Genomic DNA, 19,607 nt, shown 5'->3' with positions numbered 1-19,607 from the left:
CTGACACCATGGTTGGGAGCACTTGAGACAATCTGTTAGCCAACAGTTTAATGCCTCAAATGAAATAGGTCAATACTACTCAGATTTCTCTAGTTCTCTGCCAGGTATTAAAAGAACTATAATCTGAGCAATGTGAAGCAAATCAGGTAATGAGCCCTTGTCAATATAAGCATTAAAAGCCGCTATGAGGACATGTACTATATAGTCCCAGAACAATTTATAGAATTCGCCCCTAAACCCATCCGGGCCAGGCATCTTGTTCAGCGGGCTGTGATTGATGGCCCATTCCACCTCTTCCATTTGGATCTGTGCATTGAGCCTCTCAAGATTTTCAGAAGAAATCCGAGGTAACTCGACACTAGATAAATAAATATCACTGTCCAGATGGGACTTGGCCAGATTAGAATATAAATCAGCAATAAAAGTTTTAAAGAGGTTATTGGTACACTCATCTGAATTATTTAAAACCCCGGTCCGAGGGTCCCAGAGAGCCAGTATTCTGGTAGGGCCTCTGGATCGCTTCACTAATTGCGCCATCAGCCAACCACTTTTATTCACATGTTTATATAACAAATATTTATAATAAGCAATAGACATTTGAGTGGCTTGGTGGATGAAGAAATGTAATGCCTGTTGGGCCAACAAAAAAAAAAAATTTATACTGGACAGTGCAATCTTGCCCATATAATTTACGGAAATGGGTGACCCCCTCCAAACACAATTCTCTATTTCGGGCCTTTTTTTTTTTAACTCAAACATGCTTTTATATTTCCTCTCAGAACAGCCTTTGCTGCCTCCCAGTAAAGAATGGGATCATTGACATGAACCTGATTAATTGGTTCATAGAGTTTCCACCTTTCAACTATATACTCCAGGAAGAGAAGATCTCTATACAATCGTAGAGAAAACTGTCACTGGGGAAACCTCCCAGGGCCAATCCCCAGCTCCACCCAGGCATGATCAGAAACCTTGATGGGCCTGATGACCACTGACTCCACTATCGCAAAAAGGTCTCTAGAAATCAAAAGATAATCTATTCTGGACATGGTAGAGTGCACCTGTGAGAGATGAGTATAGTCTTGTTCAGTGGAGTGAAGTGACTGCCACACATCCAGCATGTCCAGAGCTCCACAAATCCTAGAAATCCCCCCTTGTAGATACAGAGAAACCCTGCCCCTCCCATGTGACCGATCCACTCTAGGATAGAGAAATCCACAGCAAAGAAAATGTTCCACTCAATGTGGAAACTCAAACGTGTGAAACCATTCTTCCCAAGGGCAGTGGCGTAGGAAGGGGGGGTGGGGCGGTCCGCCCCGGGTGCACGCGCTGGGGGGGGTGTCGGCGCCGCTGGTTACCTGCTCTCTTTGCCCCGGAACAGGTTACTTCCTGTTCCGGGGCAGAGAAAGCAGGGAACCAACGGAGCCGACGCAGCTCCCAGAGATGACGTGCACTCGGCGGGGCGGAGTGCCAGCGGTAAAGATGCACTTCAGGGGGGGTTGCGCGCGCCGAGGGGGGGTGCGCAGCGGCGACCCGCCCCAGGTGTCAGCTGGCCTCGCTATGCTGCTGCCCGAGGGACCAACCTGGTACTGTTGCAGGAATTGATGCATGAATTTATGATACTTCAGGAGTCAAACAGCACACCAGAATGAGAGAGAAATCTTCTTTATTTGCCAGCAAACAAAGTAGAACATCAGCATTAAGTCTCTTCTTCTCTTTCTCAGCTCTCTGTGTCTTTGTGGCTTCTGTCTCAGCTGCTTCTCTTCTTATGCTGTCTTCTCTTCTCTTCTCTTCTGAGCTCCTTCTGTCCTTCTTTCTTTTGTCTGTTCCTTCTGACGTAAGCTGCTTCTACTCCCACTTAAATACAGTTCTATCTAGCCTAGCCTAGCCCCCTTACTCTCCAATTGGTTAAGGAATAGATTGATTACCTTGCCTCAACCAATCAGCTTTATACAAATATCAGTTACATAGGTTCCAGACATCCTAAACTGACCTATGACCTGGGGCCTCTCAAACCAGACATTGTGGCTCCCATCTCTTACATGTTCTTATTATGATTGATTTCTCATCTATAGCTTAACCTGGGTTCACTTAGAGGATAATGGATATTCTTACATTTATTATTCTCATATTCCTAGTACTAACTGCTAACTAAACTCTGGCATTCATTAAAGGGGTCAAGGGCCAGTCTTACTTAATAGCATACAGCTATAGTTTGTTATTTCTTTCAAGATCCATTCCTACATTTTACCTATAATTAATCAAGGAGAAGAGAGCTGACTAGTCCTGACCTCTTTCACCTATCAGCTCCATACATCAAATCAGCCAGAACTATGGCTAAGTCAAACCATATGTTGATCTCTTCAACTACAGTTTTGCTTAGAAAGTCAGACAAAGAGTAATACAGAATTTAGAAAGACATTCTACACATTAACTACACAGAATACATATTCTAAAATAAGCATAATCAAATTCCCTATAAGCCATATCTACATATTAAGAACTTCTAAAATCTAACTCATTTATATCTAGAATTATTTAGAATCTAACTAAACAGCATTTCAGTCTAATCCTTTTAAATTGCCTGCAATATACCTTGTTCATAATAGGATACATATGTGTTTGCATTAGCAATCCATCAATCACAAGGGACAGAGTTTCATTTCTCACTAACCTTTCTAACCTTTAGCTTAGCCAAGCTAGACATTGAAAATAATCTGAACCATCTGGCATTCCTTCACTTTAGTTGCAAGGTAAAAAATTGAACTTTTTAAACACCAGACTTTTAATATCATTTCTTTGTCCACTGCCTCATTCCCCCTTTGAAACTAAAATCAGCTTATGCAGAGATAAGTCTCACTACTCAAACTCTGGAGATTATAGTGGTCCTAACTGGGAATAGACTTATGAACCACCATTACCCTACTTGTTAAGGTCCGACGGCATACTGCCGAAGCACATGAGGCCAGGAAACAAAACAACAACCCTGCTAAAACTAAGACCATTAGGGAAATGAACAAGGGACGTATCCAGGAGGTCAATGACCACCACCAGGAGGTAAGGTCTAATCCTTCTCGGTAATCCTCCACATTAAGGCTGGCCAACTGTAGGACTTTATCCATGGCATGCCTAACTACATGCGTCCTATTTATGACAATGGTACAGCACTCTGAAGAATTTAGCACTGTGCAGAGGCCACCCTGGGCTGCAAAGAGATAATCAAGACCCATACGGTTATACCGAGAAACTATACTTAATTCATTAATTTGATCCTGCAATGCATTGACTACCACATTCAGCTCATGAACTAGAACATGAAGTAGGGATTGAAGTCTCCGGGTGGCCATACCTAGTTCAGTAATACCCGCTACCGGGCCCCCAATTGGAATCCAGGCCGTAGCAGAAAGGGCTACAAGTCTCTTTTTAGTCAGAGGATAAGTAGAATTGATATACTGGAGGGCTAATTCAATCGCCTCATCCTCTGTGGCAACGGAGGAGGGTAAGGACAAGGCCTCTCGCTTAGAGCGGTGCGGGGATGGTGGTTTGAGAAGAGGAATAACTTTAGGAAAATAATTCAAGGTTACCAATACACAAAAATCATATGTGGGGGGAAGAATCATGTGGAGGACATTATCACAGAGCCAGTAATGACCAAGGAGAGGGCGACGAAAGTTCCCAATAAATGTAGGCACAGGATGGAGATTAGGATGCCCATAATGCGAGCCCCTATCCCAGGGGGAACGAAGAAGAAATGGAGACTTTGTACACCATAGGTGCCAATCCCCAATTGTAACAGACCGCTCATATGATGCAACCCCTTCATACCCTGGGGACTTATGAAAGTAGAAAATAGGATGGGACACTATAGTCTTCTCAGTAGTATAGTTAGGAGCCAGATAATCACCTTGGTCATAATCTGCAGGTATGGTAGTAGGGCACATAGGAGTACCTGGAGAAACTACCCACACAGGTTCCTCCTTCTCTGGGAGAACATTAGTATAGTTACAGGGAATGGGAAGAACAGTTGAGATGTCTCTTGTTAAACAAAACACTCCAGAAGCTGGATAGGGAGACGTAAAAACTGGCCTTAGAGAAGAGTCAGAGGGGGAAGTAGCATTATAAAAGGACCACCAAGTATAATCCTGGCTCCAAGGACCTGAACTCGAAAAGTAGGGAGGTATAAGAGCTGGGAGCTGCACAGGGACAGGAACAGCTGGGACATCTGTAGTATAAGGAGAAAATCGGGAACACACAATACAAGGGGAAGTAATCTTTGCCTGGCTAATTAGTTCCTGGACAGAGTGTAACCAAAGGTTGGAGCGAGTTGGGGTTTTAGGAACAAGGAGGCAAGGAGTAGAAAACAACAAAAGCATCCAAACTACTAACATTTTCTTTCTTCCTAATCTAAAACAAATACAGCAAACTAATTAAGCAATAATATTTCAACAGTCTGTGCTAATCACAGATTACTCTAATATAGTGTTCTCAGTCTTTGAGTTCTTATACCAGTTGGGATAGACCCTCAACTGACAAGGATCAAGCTCTCAAATTCCAAGAAAGCCAGAATCTGGGCAAGAAAGAGTCTCAGTGTGAAGCCGAAGTTCAGCAGCTCCTGCAGTATGCAGTTGACCCTTCTTTTCAGCTAGTAGATTCTTTGGTTCGGGTCAAGCGCAACTTCAATGGCTCCGCTGGATCACTTTCTGCTCTCCACTGTCTAGGCTCCGTCTGATCCGTGCTGGGCTCAGTCTGGTCAGCAGACTTAATTCGAGACCAATGGACCCATGGGGTTATCCCTGCGACCTTCACAGCTGTAGGGGTAGAAAGCAAAACAGTAAAAGGTCCTTTCCATCGGGGCCCCAAAGGCTGGAGCCTCCAGTCTTTCACCCAAACTCTATCCCCTGGCAGGAAGGAATGTACCTGAGCCTGGAAGGGGACAGGGTTTATTTCTCTCACATAAGACTGAAGCTCAGAAATTATCTTGCCCAAGAGGGCTACCTGCTCCTGCACCTGGGCAGACCCTAAAATCCCTATGTCTCCCTTAATTCCCTGCAAAATGGCTGGGGGCTTCCCATACACAATTTCAAAGGGAGAGAGGGCTGTTCCTTTAGTTGGGGTGCATCGGAGGCGGAAGAGGGCTAGTGGCAATGCCTGTGGCCATTTCAGTTGGGTTTCCTGACAAATCTTTGCTAGGCTATTTTTCAAGGTTCTGTTTGCCCGCTCAACCTGCCCTGAACTCTGGGGACGATAAGCACAATGCAATTTCCAGGTAATGCGCAATGCGCGGGACAGGGCCTGAAGTGTAGCTTCAACAAAGGCGGGACCATTATCTGAACCTATGGCAAGAGGCAGTCCATACCTGGGGATGACATCCCTAAGGAGGGCTCGAGCTACTTCTGTGGCTTTCTCAGTGACTGTAGGATATGCTTCCACCCACCCAGAAAAGGTACAGACCATGACCAAAAGGTATCGGAGCCTACCGCTCCTGGGCATTTCTGTGAAGTCTATAACTAGGGACTCAAAGGGTGTTAGTCCTCTAGACTGAACTCCTGGTGGAATACGGGGTCCCTGACGAGCATTATTCTGGGCACAGAGAGTACATCGGGCAGAGGCAGTGGCAACCAGACTATCCAATCCTTCCAGCACCACTACTCGACTGAGTAGGCGGGCTAGTGCTGTTTTCCCTAAGTGTGATAGGTCATGAGCTTGAGACACTACAGGCCAAGCTAGGTGGCGTGGCACCAGAACTCTGGTATCAGGGAGATGTAACCAGCCATCAGGTCTCCTTACTGCACCTTCCTCTTGAGCCCATTTCTCTTCCATTTGGGTATACATAGGCGTCCATTCTTGCAATCGAATTTGGAACAGGGGGGTCACAGTACTTGCTGGGGGTCCTCGAGCAGCTTCCTTGGCCACCCGATCAGCATGGCGGTTCCCTCGGGCCACTGGAGTATCTATCCTTTGGTGTCCCCTGCAATGAATAACAGCTACCTTCTTAGGGCCCACACAGCCTCTAGCAGCTGAAGTATTTCAGGTCCATACTTAACAGGTTGGCCTGCAGCATTTATGAGTCCCTTTTCCTTATACAAAGCTCCATGAGCGTGTAAAGTTGTGAAGGCATACTTGGAATCAGTATAAATGTTGGTTACCAGTCCTGCTGCTAGCTCCAGAGCTCGTATGAGGGCCACAAGTTCTGCTTTCTGGGCTGAAGTTCCTTGGGGCAGGGCTCTTGCTTCTATCACCTTGTCCTCTGTCACCACAGCATAGCCTGCCAATCGCTTGGAGTTCTCCACATAACTGCTTCCATCTGTGAAATAAATTACATCTGGGTCCCTCCACGGAACATCTTTAAGATCTGGTCGACTGGAGTACACTTCATCCATGGTTTGGATACAATCATGATCCGGTGGTCCCTCAGATGCTGGCAAAAGAGTGGCGGGATTGAATGTAGCCACTGTTTCCAGATGTATCCGTGGATTCTCACACAAACTAGCTTGGTACTTAACCATGCGGTTATTTGTAAACCAGTGGTTGCCCTTATACTCCATGAGGGTAAGAACTGCGTGGGGGACTTTAACAACCAGTTCTTGCCCCAAGGTCAGCTTATCAGCTTCCTGGACCAGTAAGGCTGTTGCTGCAATGGCCCTCATGCAGGCTGGCCATCCTTTAGCCACTCCATCTAGCTGTTTAGACAGGTATGCAACAGGCCTCTGCCAGGATCCCATCATCTGGGTCAGCACACCCAGAGCAACCCCCTGTCGCTCATGGACATACAGTGAGAAAGGTTTCTCCACATCAGGAAGGCCTAACGCAGGGGCTTGGAGTAGGGCTTTCTTTATGGCAATGAAGGACTGTTGAGCAGTAGGTCCCCATTCAAATGGTTCCTTTTCACCCCCCTTTGTGGCTTGGTAAAGGGGTTTCGCCATCAGTGCAAAATTTGGAATCCAAATTCTGCAGAATCCGGCTGCTCCCAGAAATTCCCTAACTTCTCTTCTGGACTTGGGTTGAGGAATTGCAGCAACTGCTTGCTTCCTACTGACATCCAGTCTCCGACTTCCCTGGGAAATACAGAAGCCCAGATACTTCACTTCTGCCTGACAGAGATGGGCCTTTGAGCGTGAGACCTTATAGCCTGCATCCAAGAGTAGCTCCAGCAATTCTCTGGTAGCCTCAAAACACTCTTCCTGAGTCACTGCTGCAATCAGGAGGTCATCTACATACTGGAGTAAAACTCGCCTGGAAGGCTCAGATTTAAAAGTCTTAAGGTCTTGTCCTAGGGCAGTCCCAAAAATAGTGGGGGAATTCTTGAACCCCTGTGGCAGGCGGGTCCATGTATACTGAAGCTTCCTTCCTGTTACTGGGTTTTCCCATTGAAAGGCAAAAAGCAGTTGACTGGCGGGGGCCACCCGAATACAAAAGAAGGCATCTTTTAAATCAAGTGTCGTGAAATGGGTAGCTCCAGAAGGTATCAATCCTAACAGGACATATGGGTTAGGCACTACAGGGTGTAATGAGATAGTGGATTTGTTGACCACTCGTAAGTCTTGGACTGGCCGGTAGTCCTCAGTCCCTGGCTTCTGAACTGGCAACAGTGGCGTATTCCATGGAGACTGACAAGGACGAATAATTCCATGGGATAACAGACGATTCAGGTGTGCTTGGATCCCTTCCAGAGCCTTTCTGGGAATTGGGTATTGGCGAAGATGGATTGGCCGGGCATTTGGAAGTAAGTCTACATGGACAGGAGGAATATTTTGGGCCAACCCTGGGGGATTATCTTCTGCCCATACCCCACTGACCTGAAAGCTGTCCGCCAGGGGTAGGTCAACTTGGCCATGTGACTGATGCAGCCGCCATTCTTCTTCAAGGGGGCAGCAGAAACTCAATATACCCTTAGGGCTGGATATCGGGGGCCGAAAGGAGACCGAAGTCTGGCCATCAGAGTCAAAGGAAATTTGGGCCCTAAGCTTGGACAGCAGGTCTCGACCTAACAAAGGGATTGGACAGTCTGGCATATACAGGAATTCATGAGTGACTGTGTGTGAGCCTAATTGGCATCTACGGGTTGTCAGGAAGGGCCTCCGGTTCTGCACCCCCGTGGCTCCCACCACTCGGACAGTTTTTCCAGACACAGGCGCTAATCGCTCCGTCACAACAGAATGTTCAGCTCCTGTATCAATCATGAATGGAATTGAGCGGCTCCCTATAGTTAACTTGACCATAGGTTCCTGGGAGCCCAGTTTGTAGGAACCCGGTCTGTCCTATTCGTCCCATTCTGCCATCTTGGCTATCCCGATGATGTCAGATTCAGCAGGCTCATATCTTCCCTCTCGAACTCGGCCTCGGCTTCCTCGATCTCCTGGTCCCCTTCTCAGTCCCTGGCGCCTCTGGGGGCATTCATCTTTCCAGTGCCCTCTTTCCTTACAGTAGGCACACTGATCCCTCTCCAATCTTGGTCTGGGATTCTCCCCCCTTGGCCGGGATTGATTGAAGGAATCTCGGGGCCTGGCTGGTGGTCTGGGGTCCCACTTTGGCTTCCCATTAGCTAGAGGTCGACCTCGATTAAGGGTGGAATTAGTAATGGCTGCCGCTAAAAGGTCGGCCTTCTTCTGCATCTTCCGGTCAGCCTCTCGGCGCACCTCCTGATCTCTATTAATGAAAACCTTGGTTGCGATCTCAATTAGCTGGGTGGTATTCATCCCTGCGAATCCCTCCTGATGCTGCAACTTCTTCCGGATATCTGGCATACTCTGGGCCACCAATGCACTATTCACCATTCTCTGGTTTTCTAGTGCCTCAGGATCAAATGGGGTGTATGTTCTGTAGCCTTCAATTAGTCGCTCTAAAAAGGCCCCAGGGGATTCAGTTGCCCCTTGGAGAATTTCAGAAACCTTTGCCAGATTAATGGGCCTCTTTATGCCTTTCCTCATACCTTCCAGCAAGTCCCGGCAATAGCCAGACAACAGTTCATAGTGCTGCCCATCATTTGGATCCCAAACTGGAGCTGCGCGAGGAAACCGAGCTCTAACCCATCCCTCTGGGTCCTGTGTCCCCCCGGGGACACGCTCTCGCGTGATGGCCTCAGCATTTTGCAAAATCTTCCGCCTCTCCTCAGTTGTGAAGAGGGTCAGGAGAAGTTGTTGACAATCAGTCCAGGTTGGGTTATGGGTGGCCATAATGCTAGCCACTAGGTCCACCACTGCCTGAGGCTTTTCAGTATAAGAGGGGTAATGCGTCTTCCAATTCAGGAGATCGGTGGTTGTGAAGGGTACATACTGATAGGCCTGTGCCTGTATAACCTGACCCTGATTATTAGGATCCGGTCGAGTGGTAGTTACCTGACGGAGTGGCAGAACTCTCGAGGAGGTGGGGATGGAACCTGAAGTAGAGCTAGGAGCTACCCTCCTATCATGCTCAGAAGTGATTGCAGCGGGTCTAACCCATTCAGGGGAGGTAGGTTGAAACCCTGAGGGATGGGGAGGGGTACTCATAGACTGAGAGGTAGTCACAGGTGATTCAGTCCATTGAAAGGGATGCCGGGCCCCTGATGAGTGGGGAGGGGTATTAGAAGGAGAGGCTGGGCTGTCAGGAGTTGAGGAATCAGGGAGTGGAGCCCAAAGCGGGTCTTCGGAGGTTAACAGGGAAGGATGTGGCAGAGGAGGGTAGAGACTGGCTGAAAAGTCCAACCTAGGATGTGGTGGGGTTCGCACAGTGGGGGAGGAACTATCCGGAGAAGCCTGTACTGGAGAAGCTTGGGCTGGGCGACGTGGATCTCTAGGGGCGGCACGGAACCCCAACAATGGGCCATAAGGTGGTGGCTCAAGATCTGAGGGGTCATCAGAGAGTATGGGTTTCTCAGGCAGGGTAGGGGCGGAAGCCACCGATTGGGTGGTAGGCTTCCTAGGGCTCTTTCCCTCTTCTAGTTTAGATTTTCTAATCTTTCTTTGAGCACGGCCTAACATGAATTTTACTGGGGATCCCATATAAGTTTTCAACCAAGAGGGAGGGTCAGTCACAAGGCTGTCCCAGGAATCTATATAGGGGAGTTGTTCAGAATATTCTGGTTCTCCTACAATTATGCTGTAGACCTTCCGGATTACTTCAATATCTAAGCTGCCACTAGGGGGCCACCCCACTCCCATAGATGGCCACTCAACTTCACACAAGGTTCTTAGAGTACTTGAGCTTAAAGTCTGTCCATAGTCATTAATTAAAAATCCTTTTTTGAAGTTCTTAAGCATACAGTCTAGGGGAGTATCAATTTGTCTAGACGATTTCCCTCCCATAATGCTTACAGTTACAACACACAAAGAGGGGGGGGAATTTTTTTGGATTTGCGGTAAGGGGTCCGCAGATCCAGAAACAAAATGGTAGACAGACAACAATCGCTTCCTTCCGTTGCTGGCCAATTGAACTCGCGTTAATTGGAAACGCAGCTATAAGAAGTCCGCACTCATTTAGCATTCACGCATCACACATTCTGCACAAAAAAATCCCACCCAACAATTTCAGATTTCTCAGATACAGATAAGCTTAAGCGGTTTCGCTTCTAATCTCCACTAGACTAGAAGGTACTAGGGCCTTCGCTGAGAGTTGATCAGACTCTCCTTCCCCCAATTTTTGAGGGGCTGGTTTACAGGTTCCTAGCTAGGATTACAATACAGAATACAGAATACATACCCGGCGAATGTTCTCCAGTCAGTTGGGGTGCTGGGATTAATGCAGGATTCAGGATCCCACCGCTGCCACCAAGAATTGTTGCAGGAATTGATGCATGAATTTATGATACTTCAGGAGTCAAACAGCACACCAGAATGAGAGAGAAATCTTCTTTATTTGCCAGCAAACAAAGTAGAACATCAGCATTAAGTCTCTTCTTCTCTTTCTCAGCTCTCTGTGTCTTTGTGGCTTCTGTCTCAGCTGCTTCTCTTCTTATGCTGTCTTCTCTTCTCTTCTCTTCTGAGCTCCTTCTGTCCTTCTTTCTTTTGTCTGTTCCTTCTGACGTAAGCTGCTTCTACGCCCACTTAAATACAGTTCTATCTAGCCTAGCCTAGCCCCCTTACTCTCCAATTGGTTAAGGAATAGATTGATTACCTTGCCTCAACCAATCAGCTTATACAAATATCAGTTACATAGGTTCCAGACATCCTAAACTGACCTATGACCTGGGGCCTCTCAAACCAGACATTGTGGCTCCCATCTCTTACATGTTCTTATTATGATTGATTTCTCATCTATAGCTTAACCTGGGTTCACTTAGAGGATAATGGATATTCTTACATTTATTATTCTCATATTCCTAGTACTAACTGCTAACTAAACTCTGGCATTCATTAAAGGGGGTCAAGGGCCAGTCTTACTTAATAGCATACAGCTATAGTTTGTTATTTCTTTCAAGATCCATTCCTACATTTTACCTATAATTAATCAAGGAGAAGAGAGCTGACTAGTCCTGACCTCTTTCACCTATCAGCTCCATACATCAAATCAGCCAGAACTATGGCTAAGTCAAACCATATGTTGATCTCTTCAACTACAGTTTTGCTTAGAAAGTCAGACAAAGAGTAATACAGAATTTAGAAAGACATTCTACACATTAACTACACAGAATACATATTCTAAAATAAGCATAATCAAATTCCCTATAAGCCATATCTACATATTAAGAACTTCTAAATCTAACTCATTTATATCTAGAATTATTTAGAATCTAACTAAACAGCATTTCAGTCTAATCCTTTTAAATTGCCTGCAATATACCTTGTTCATAATAGGATACATATGTGTTTGCATTAGCAATCCATCAATCACAAGGGACAGAGTTTCATTTCTCACTAACCTTTCTAACCTTTAGCTTAGCCAAGCTAGACATTGAAAATAATCTGAACCATCTGGCATTCCTTCACTTTAGTTGTAAGGTAAAAAATTGAACTTTTTAAACACCAGACTTTTAATATCATTTCTTTGTCCACTGCCTCAGTACAATCAATGGTACTAAGCCACATAGACTACTGTAATGGAATTTATGCGGGATGCAAAGAACAAATTTTAAAGAAGCTTCAGACAGCCCAAAACACGGCAGCCAGGCTTATATTTGAAAGTGCAAAACCCCTCCGTGAAAAACTACACTGGCTCCCTATCAAAGAATGTATTGTCTTAAAAATCTGTGCCTTGGTTCACAAAATTATCTACGGTGAAGCCCCGGGATACATGACAGACCAATGTGCAGGGTATAAAAATTAGGCTGAAGAGGGGAAAGACCTCAGAAAGGTGACAAACAGCAAGACTGCTGAAATTGAAAAATTTGTCACCTTTCTGAGGTCTTTCCCCTCTTCAGCCTAATTTTTATACTCTGCACATAATATAACTAGATTCGCCTGCACGTTACTGTTGGATTCTGCAGGTTAAAGCGAATCTCCCCCTCTTGTGTTTGTTACCAGGATACAAATGTAACAAATAACACAAGCTCCCCGTATGGCACTGGTTTATTTTCAAAAGAATGGTTGATTAGGACAAAAACAAAAACCCCAAAACAACAACAAACAGCTGGTCAAGTTACTATATGGGTTAACCCAGGAGAGGCTGTTTCACCTTGGGAAGAGATGGCGAGGGAATCTGTTCTTCCAGCACAAATCTATTAATCAGATATCTTTTCACCTGGAAGAGGAGGGTTACTTGTGGTTAAATGGGTGAGACTGACAGGTGTTAGGCAGCAAAGGTTTCAACCCCCTGTCTTAGGGCAGGGAGGTCTCTGCTTCCTGCTGGAGTTATTTTCAATGCTGATATGCCTTCCTGTTTATGGAATGGTAGCACCAGCCTGTGCTACTGACAAAACTCTTCCATCTGCTGGAGGCCATGAGGCTGCAGCTGCCTACTCCTACCTGAGCCTATAATTGTTGCTAAGGGCATAGCATGTTTTATAATCCTTATATTTACATTGCTGTCCTCTTAGAGACCAGTGTGGAGCAGCTGAAGGACTAGGTGGATGGGAGACAGTAAGGTTGCCTGCAGGAAGCTTCTGCTGTGTAAGAGACACAGGAAACGGCGTGTTTTGTTTCTCATCAGGGTGGAGTGCAGCACAAAACTGACTGTTCCAGCCTTGCAAGATAAACTTGCTGATACTGACACCCCAGAACCAGCAGAACAAGATCAAAGGTTCCAAATAGGAGAGAGTAGACAGATCCCTAGAGAGGGCAACCAGCAGTGCTGGCTTAACCATTAGGGAGACTAGACAGTCACCCAGGGCAGCAGCTTTTGAGGTAGTGAAAAAACAAAACAAAACAGCTGCAGTCAAAGCAAAGCATAAGAACATAAGAATAAGTATACTGGGTCAGACAAATGGTCCATGTTGCCCAGTATCCTGTTTCCAACAGTAGCCAAGCCAGGTCACAAGTACCTGGCAGAAATCCAAATCCAACCATCTTCCATCCTGAATGCAAACAGCAAGAGATCAGTTATGCTCCTCTTCCACCAAACTTCCTCAAGAAAAATAAATAAATCCCATACTCAACAACAACAAAAAAATTACTATTGTAACCCACAACCTTTCCCTGCTCCCCATCATATGTCCACCCACACACATCCAAAAAAAACCCCAAACTAAAAGTTTCACTCTTTCATAACCCCCCCCCCCCCCAAGACCAAATAAGACCCAGGTGAGGAATGAGAAAAAAACAAACAAACAAGAAAGGAAGTCAGTCTCAAGATCCCAAGACTTCTCCCAATTACTCATATAAGCTTAAAGGACTATCAGTGTGTATTTACATTTGCAGATGAGACTAAACTATTCAAAGTTGTTACAATGCATGTGGACTGTGAAAAAATGTAGGGAGACCTTAAGAAATTGGAAGATTGGGCATACAAATGTCAGATGAAATTTAATGTGGACAAATGTAAAGTGATGCACATTGGGAAGAATAATCTGAATCATAGTTACCTGATGCTAGGGTCTACCTAACATCCCAAAATGTGGGATACAAATGCAATAAATAAATAAATAAATAAATAAATAAATACCTTGAGAGTCAGCACCCAAGAAAAAGATCTAGGTATCATTGTAGACAATACACTGAAATCTTCTGCCCAGCATGCGGCGGTGACCAAAAAAAAACAAACAGGATACTAGGAATTATTAGGAAAGGGATGGTAAATAAGACCAAGAATACTATAATGCCTCTGTATCGCTCCATGGTGCAACCTCACCTTGCATTCAGTTCTTGTCACCGTATCTCAAAAAAGATATAGCGGAATTAGAAAAGGTTCAAAGAAGAGTGACCAAAACAATAAAGGGGATGGAACTCCTCTCATATGAGGAAAGGCTAAAGAGATTAGGGCTCTTCAGCTTAGAAACGAGATGGCTGGGGGGGGGGGGGGGGGGGGGGAGGGTATGACTGAGGTCTATAAAATCCTGAGTGCTGTAGAATGGGTAGAAGTGAATCAATTTTTCACTCTTTCAAAAAGTACAAAGACTAGGGGACATTCAATGAAGTTACATGGAAATACTTTTAAAACAAATAGGAGGGCATTTTTTTTCACTCAATGAATAGTTAAGCTCTGGATTGGAATTTGTTGCCAGAGGATGTGGTAACAGCAGTTAACATATCTGGGTTTAACACAGGTTTGGATAAGTTCCTGGAGGAAAAGTCCATAGTCTGCTATTGAGATAGACATGAGGGAAGACACTGCTTGCCTTGGGAGCAATAGCATGTTATGTTGCCACTATTTGGGTTTCTACCAGGTACTTGTGACCTGGATTGGCCACTGTTGGAAGCAGGACATTGGGCTAGATGGACCATTGGCTATTCTTATGTTCTATTGGTAGGAAGGGGTAGCAGTTTGCAAATAGCCCATTTAGCTGTGGAACTGGCTTTATCTATATAACTAGGAAAAAAGGCCCGTTTCTGACAGAAATGAAACGGGCGCTAGCAAGGTTTTCCTCGGAGTGTGTGTGTTTTACAGAGTGTGTGTGAGAGTGAGTGTGTGATACAGAAAGAGTGAATGTGTGAGTGTGTGTGACAGAGCGAGAGTGAGTGTGTGTGACAGAGAGAGTGAGACTGTGTGCAAGAGTGTGTGAATGTGTGTGTGTGAGAATAAGAGTGTGTGCCAGGGGCCCCCTCCCTCCCAGTTTCAGGGTCTGCCCCCCCTGCAAGCTCCAGTGTCCACTCTCCCTCCCTCCCACCCACCCAGTTCCAGGATCATTTCCCCCCCTCTCCCCCAGTTTCAGGGTCCCCCCTCCCTCCCTCCCTCCATCCCAGTTTCTTGGTCCGCCTGGCCCCCCTCTAAGTTCCAGTCGGCCCCCCTCCAAGTTCCAGTGTCCGCTGTCCCTCCCTCCCACCCACCCAACCTGTTCCAGGGTCTTTTCCCCCCCTCTCCCCCTCCCTCCCAGTTTCTGGGTCCCCCCTCCCTCCCTCCATCCCAGTTTCTGTGTCTGTCTGGCCCCCCTCCAAGTTAGTTCCAGCGTCGTTGCCCCCCATGTCTCCCTCCCTCCATGTTCCAGGGTAGTTGCCCCCTCTCTTTCCCTTCCCTCCAGCCACCCACCTGCAACGTGGTGAAGTTGACTCCGTGGCTGAAGTGAAGGTATTTTTTTCTTCATGTTTGTCGCTCTGTCACCATCTCTGTCAGCCCCGCCCTTGTGCCTCTGATAGGTCCGCTGCCCTCGACGTCAAAACGTGATGACGTTGAGGGTGGCGGACCTATCAGAGGCGCGAGGGCGGGGCCGACAGAGATGGTGACAGAGCGACGAACCTAACGAACCCTTCACTTGAAGCCACAGAGTCAGCTTCAGAATGTTGAAGGTGCCTTTTATTATAGTAGAAATGTCCAATAATGCATTTTCACAGGATAGTTCTGGTAGGAGTGTTGCTGGGTGGTAATGATTATTGAATTTCATTATCAAAATCTCAGATCTTCCAGCCCCCTTGTGTTGTGGGGGGGGGGGGGGTCGGGGAGCTGGAGATCCAGCTTCCACCTCCATGTCTGGGGGGTGGGGAGGGGAGAAGGCCGCTGGGCCACCAGGGAAACTTGTGGGGGGGGGGGGGGTTAGGTATCCGGGGGGGGGGTATGTCTGTAATCATGCAAATGCATGCTGGATAGGGCTCCCCATTCCTCCTCAATGCTTTGCAAACCCTAACGCCAGCTCCAAGTTGGCTTAGGGTTTACCATGGCAGCTGTGCCCATGTTTGGCACGCTGCTTGCTGAGCATTGGGGAGGAATAGTTAATGCCCTGTTTAGCATGCTCACCGGCTCTGATCATGGGGCAGGAGCAAACTCAAGTGCTAGTATGTGTATGCTTCTGATCATCGGTCCTAAGGAGCTGCAGTGGGAATTAAACCCAGTTCACTAGGATCAAAGCCCGCTGTACTAATCACTAGGCTACCTCTCCACAAGGGGCTGCAAGGCAAACAGTTACACTAGAGTGCTTAATACTCTTGCACCAGCCCTAATGGGCAACTCATGTTGAAGAAGAAATTGCTAAGCAATGGATGGCCTAAGTGTGAAGTGGTTAATATCCACAGCAATAAAAGCTTTCCTTTACAAGGGCTTCCAAAGAAACAAATATATTAGATCCTACATATTGTCAGCAGGGCAAAACAGAGATAGAGAAACACCCCCCTGTTCCAGACATATAGCTTATTATAAGGCATGTTTTGTTGTGGAAAAGGTCTGGTTTTTTTCATAAGATTGTGCAGTGGTATACATGTGTAAAAGTAAGCACATGACCATGCATAGACATTCCCAGGGGTGCTGTTTGGATGGTGTTATAATGTGCACACATACTGTATGTAATGCACAAGTATGTGCAGATATTTACACCTGCCGTCATTCGAGCAGAGTAATGTGTGCAAGAGGCTTAGTATGGAGAGGAAGTGGCCTAGTTGGTTAGAGCAACAGGCTGAGGAGCAGCGAAGCCAGAGTTCAACTGCTGTTCCTGCCACTGATGCTCTTTGTGACCTTGGGCATCAAAGGGGGACTGGATTTGATCAGGTCCGCTGTAACCATCTATGGGGCCCTGGGCAAACTTTTATAGATGTTCCCTCCCCCCCAGGACCATTGGTACATTCTTCCTTAGGCCAGCCAAGCTGCTTCCCGCTAAAACAAATGCAGCATAAAGGCGCAGAGCCGCTGTCTAAATCACGCTGCTGATGAATCTGCTGGTTTTGCACCTTAAAAAACAGGATGTTCATATTGGAAGAAGCAGAGCCATCAGCTGCAGATCAATACTGCTGTATTTATTATTATTGCTGGACACAGTGGGGCTGGCGAGGGGGGGGGGGGGTTGGAGAGGGGAAGGAAACTGCTGGAGCAGGAAAAGGGAAGTGAGGAAAGATGCTGGTCCGGAGATGGTCCATTCCAAAGAGTGAGAATGAAGGCCAATGAGTGAGATTTCTTCCTGGTGCATTTGGGGTATAAATTTGGCACAGTGGTGAAGGGACTAAGACCTAAGTAAGGGCCGCTGGCTACTTTTATTGACAAGTAATGCTTCATGTGAACCTAAAGATTTATTTCTGTATAATGGCATGTTTCATATTTTAAACAATTATTTCAAGCACTTACCAACACTAAGGGGCTCATTTTCAAAGCAGTTAGACTTACAAAGATGTAACTTTGTGCTTTGAAAATATGCCTCTAAACCACATACACATCTATGGAAACAATTCAACTGTAACTAAAAGCTCCTCAAGAGTCAGTGTCTTATAATTTAAACCTGATCAGACAAACGTCTTCTGTAAGACAACCACCTCCACACTCATCAGATCCTGCAGAATGTTCTAAAACCCCGTCTGATATTATAATTAAAATTATATTAAATTTTTAATGTAATCTCAGGCCAACAAACAATCCCTCCATTGCAAAACACTATGCACAAACTTGTGCAAAAGTACACTCAGACATCATAACATCACTAAGTCCCAGGACTCAAAGAAGAACAAACTTATCCATGAAAAGGCAGCACTGTAAATATTACCCCAGGCCCTAAAACTCCAATAGGCACCTTGTGAAAAAAAAAAAAAAAAAAAAGAACAGGACTGCTACAGATCTCTGCTCAGAAACTACATGCTAACAGAATACTGCACCTTGGTCAAAAGCACAAAATACAGACAGACCCTCAACAAATATGAAACAAGGGACCAGACATCAGTAATAGAGCTATGAAGGCAAACAAAACTGAATTGGAGCCTCAAGAAATCAGACTCAGCCTATACAGAAAACAAGTAAAATAGAAAAAGAATTGTGAGCAATGACGCCCCCAAAACAGTTCAGCAACTGCTGCTTCGCTCTCCTCTCGCCCTCTTCTCTAATCATAGATCCAGAATTTGCCCCCCCCCCACCAGGACTTTTTTTTTTGAGGGGGTACTGAGTACCGGCACCTTTTCCATTGTCTGCTAAAATTACCCCATGGACCTCCAAATTTTAATGAAGAGCTCAGGCTCTACAGACCAATCCTGCCTTGTCATAGATTCTGTGACTGATTGCAGGGGGCCTGGCTAATGTGGAGTGGGTCCGTCAGTGATCACCCCACCCCTGAAGGGTGGCCTAGCATTTGAGTACCAGCACCTTTTTTGCTACAAAAAAAAAATGCACTGCCCCCCACCCATGGCCTGGCAACATTCCCCTCCCCACTCTACCTCCGCACTTTCACTGATGGCAGCAGCAATCAGTGGCGTTCCTAGGGGGGCTGACACCTGGGGCAGATCACCGATGTGCCCTGCCCCCTGGGTGCAGCGCCCCCTCCCTGGGTGCAGCGCGACCCTCCCCCCCCGGCGAAAGGACACCCCCCCCAGTGAAGGAACCCCCCCCCGGGTGCACGCCGCTGGGGGGGGTGCCGCGCGCCTGTCCGCTTCGTTTGTTTCCATGCTCCCTCTGCCCTGGAACGGGAAGTAACCTGTTCCGGGGCAGAGGGAGCACAGAACAAACGTATCGGACAGGCGCGTGGCACCCCCCCATCGGCGTGCACCCGGGGCAGAAGTCTCAGGCCTCTCTTCATCAGCTCCACTTGTTGCAGAGGGATTGTGGTGTGACATTGCCAGATCTCCGAGCGTATGCCATAGCATGTCACTTACACTACGCCTGGGACTGGGTGTTCCTACCTCACAGTTTTGTGATGTGACCTATGAGACTGAACTAGTTGCCCCTTTAAATTTGGCATATATTTCACATGCTAAATTGGCTAAATGACCCCCCCCACACACACTATTATTTATTTATTTGTGACATTTATATCCCACATTATCCCAAACAAGTTTCAGTTCAATGTGGCTTCCAATAAACAGTATTGAATACATAACCAAGAATAATGCATAAGAAAGTAATTTGTTGTAAGAATCCAATTTTACAATACAGTATCATAAACATACTGGGATAGCTATGGATGTTTAACATTTAGAAAACCTATTATGAATGAGAAATTGTACATGAAGCAAAGAGAAAGTTAATAGTAAGTAGAGTAATAACCAAGTCAGGTAATAATTAATTGTTTGAGATATGGTTGTTCTTTGTGAGGGTTTGTTTGAATAGGAATGATTTGAGGATTTTGCGGAATCTAGTATATTCCTGTATATTTCTTATTTTGGGGTGGTAAGGAGTTCCACCATTTGGTTCCTAAGTAAGTGAGA

The 19,607-nt window shown here is 46.1% G+C and overlaps 1 protein-coding gene across 3 annotated transcripts in view; it reads left to right on the top strand.

Annotated features, from left to right (window-relative positions):
• Positions 1-19,607, top strand: part of ARHGAP45 (Rho GTPase activating protein 45) — a 115,795-nt gene that overhangs the window by 14,164 nt on the left and 82,024 nt on the right. The window lies entirely within an intron of this gene.

This window comes from Microcaecilia unicolor, chromosome 11 (assembly GCF_901765095.1).
Source record: "Microcaecilia unicolor chromosome 11, aMicUni1.1, whole genome shotgun sequence".
Taxonomy (NCBI): Eukaryota; Metazoa; Chordata; class Amphibia; order Gymnophiona; family Siphonopidae; genus Microcaecilia; species Microcaecilia unicolor.
This window is presented reverse-complemented; position numbering and strand designations above follow the sequence as displayed.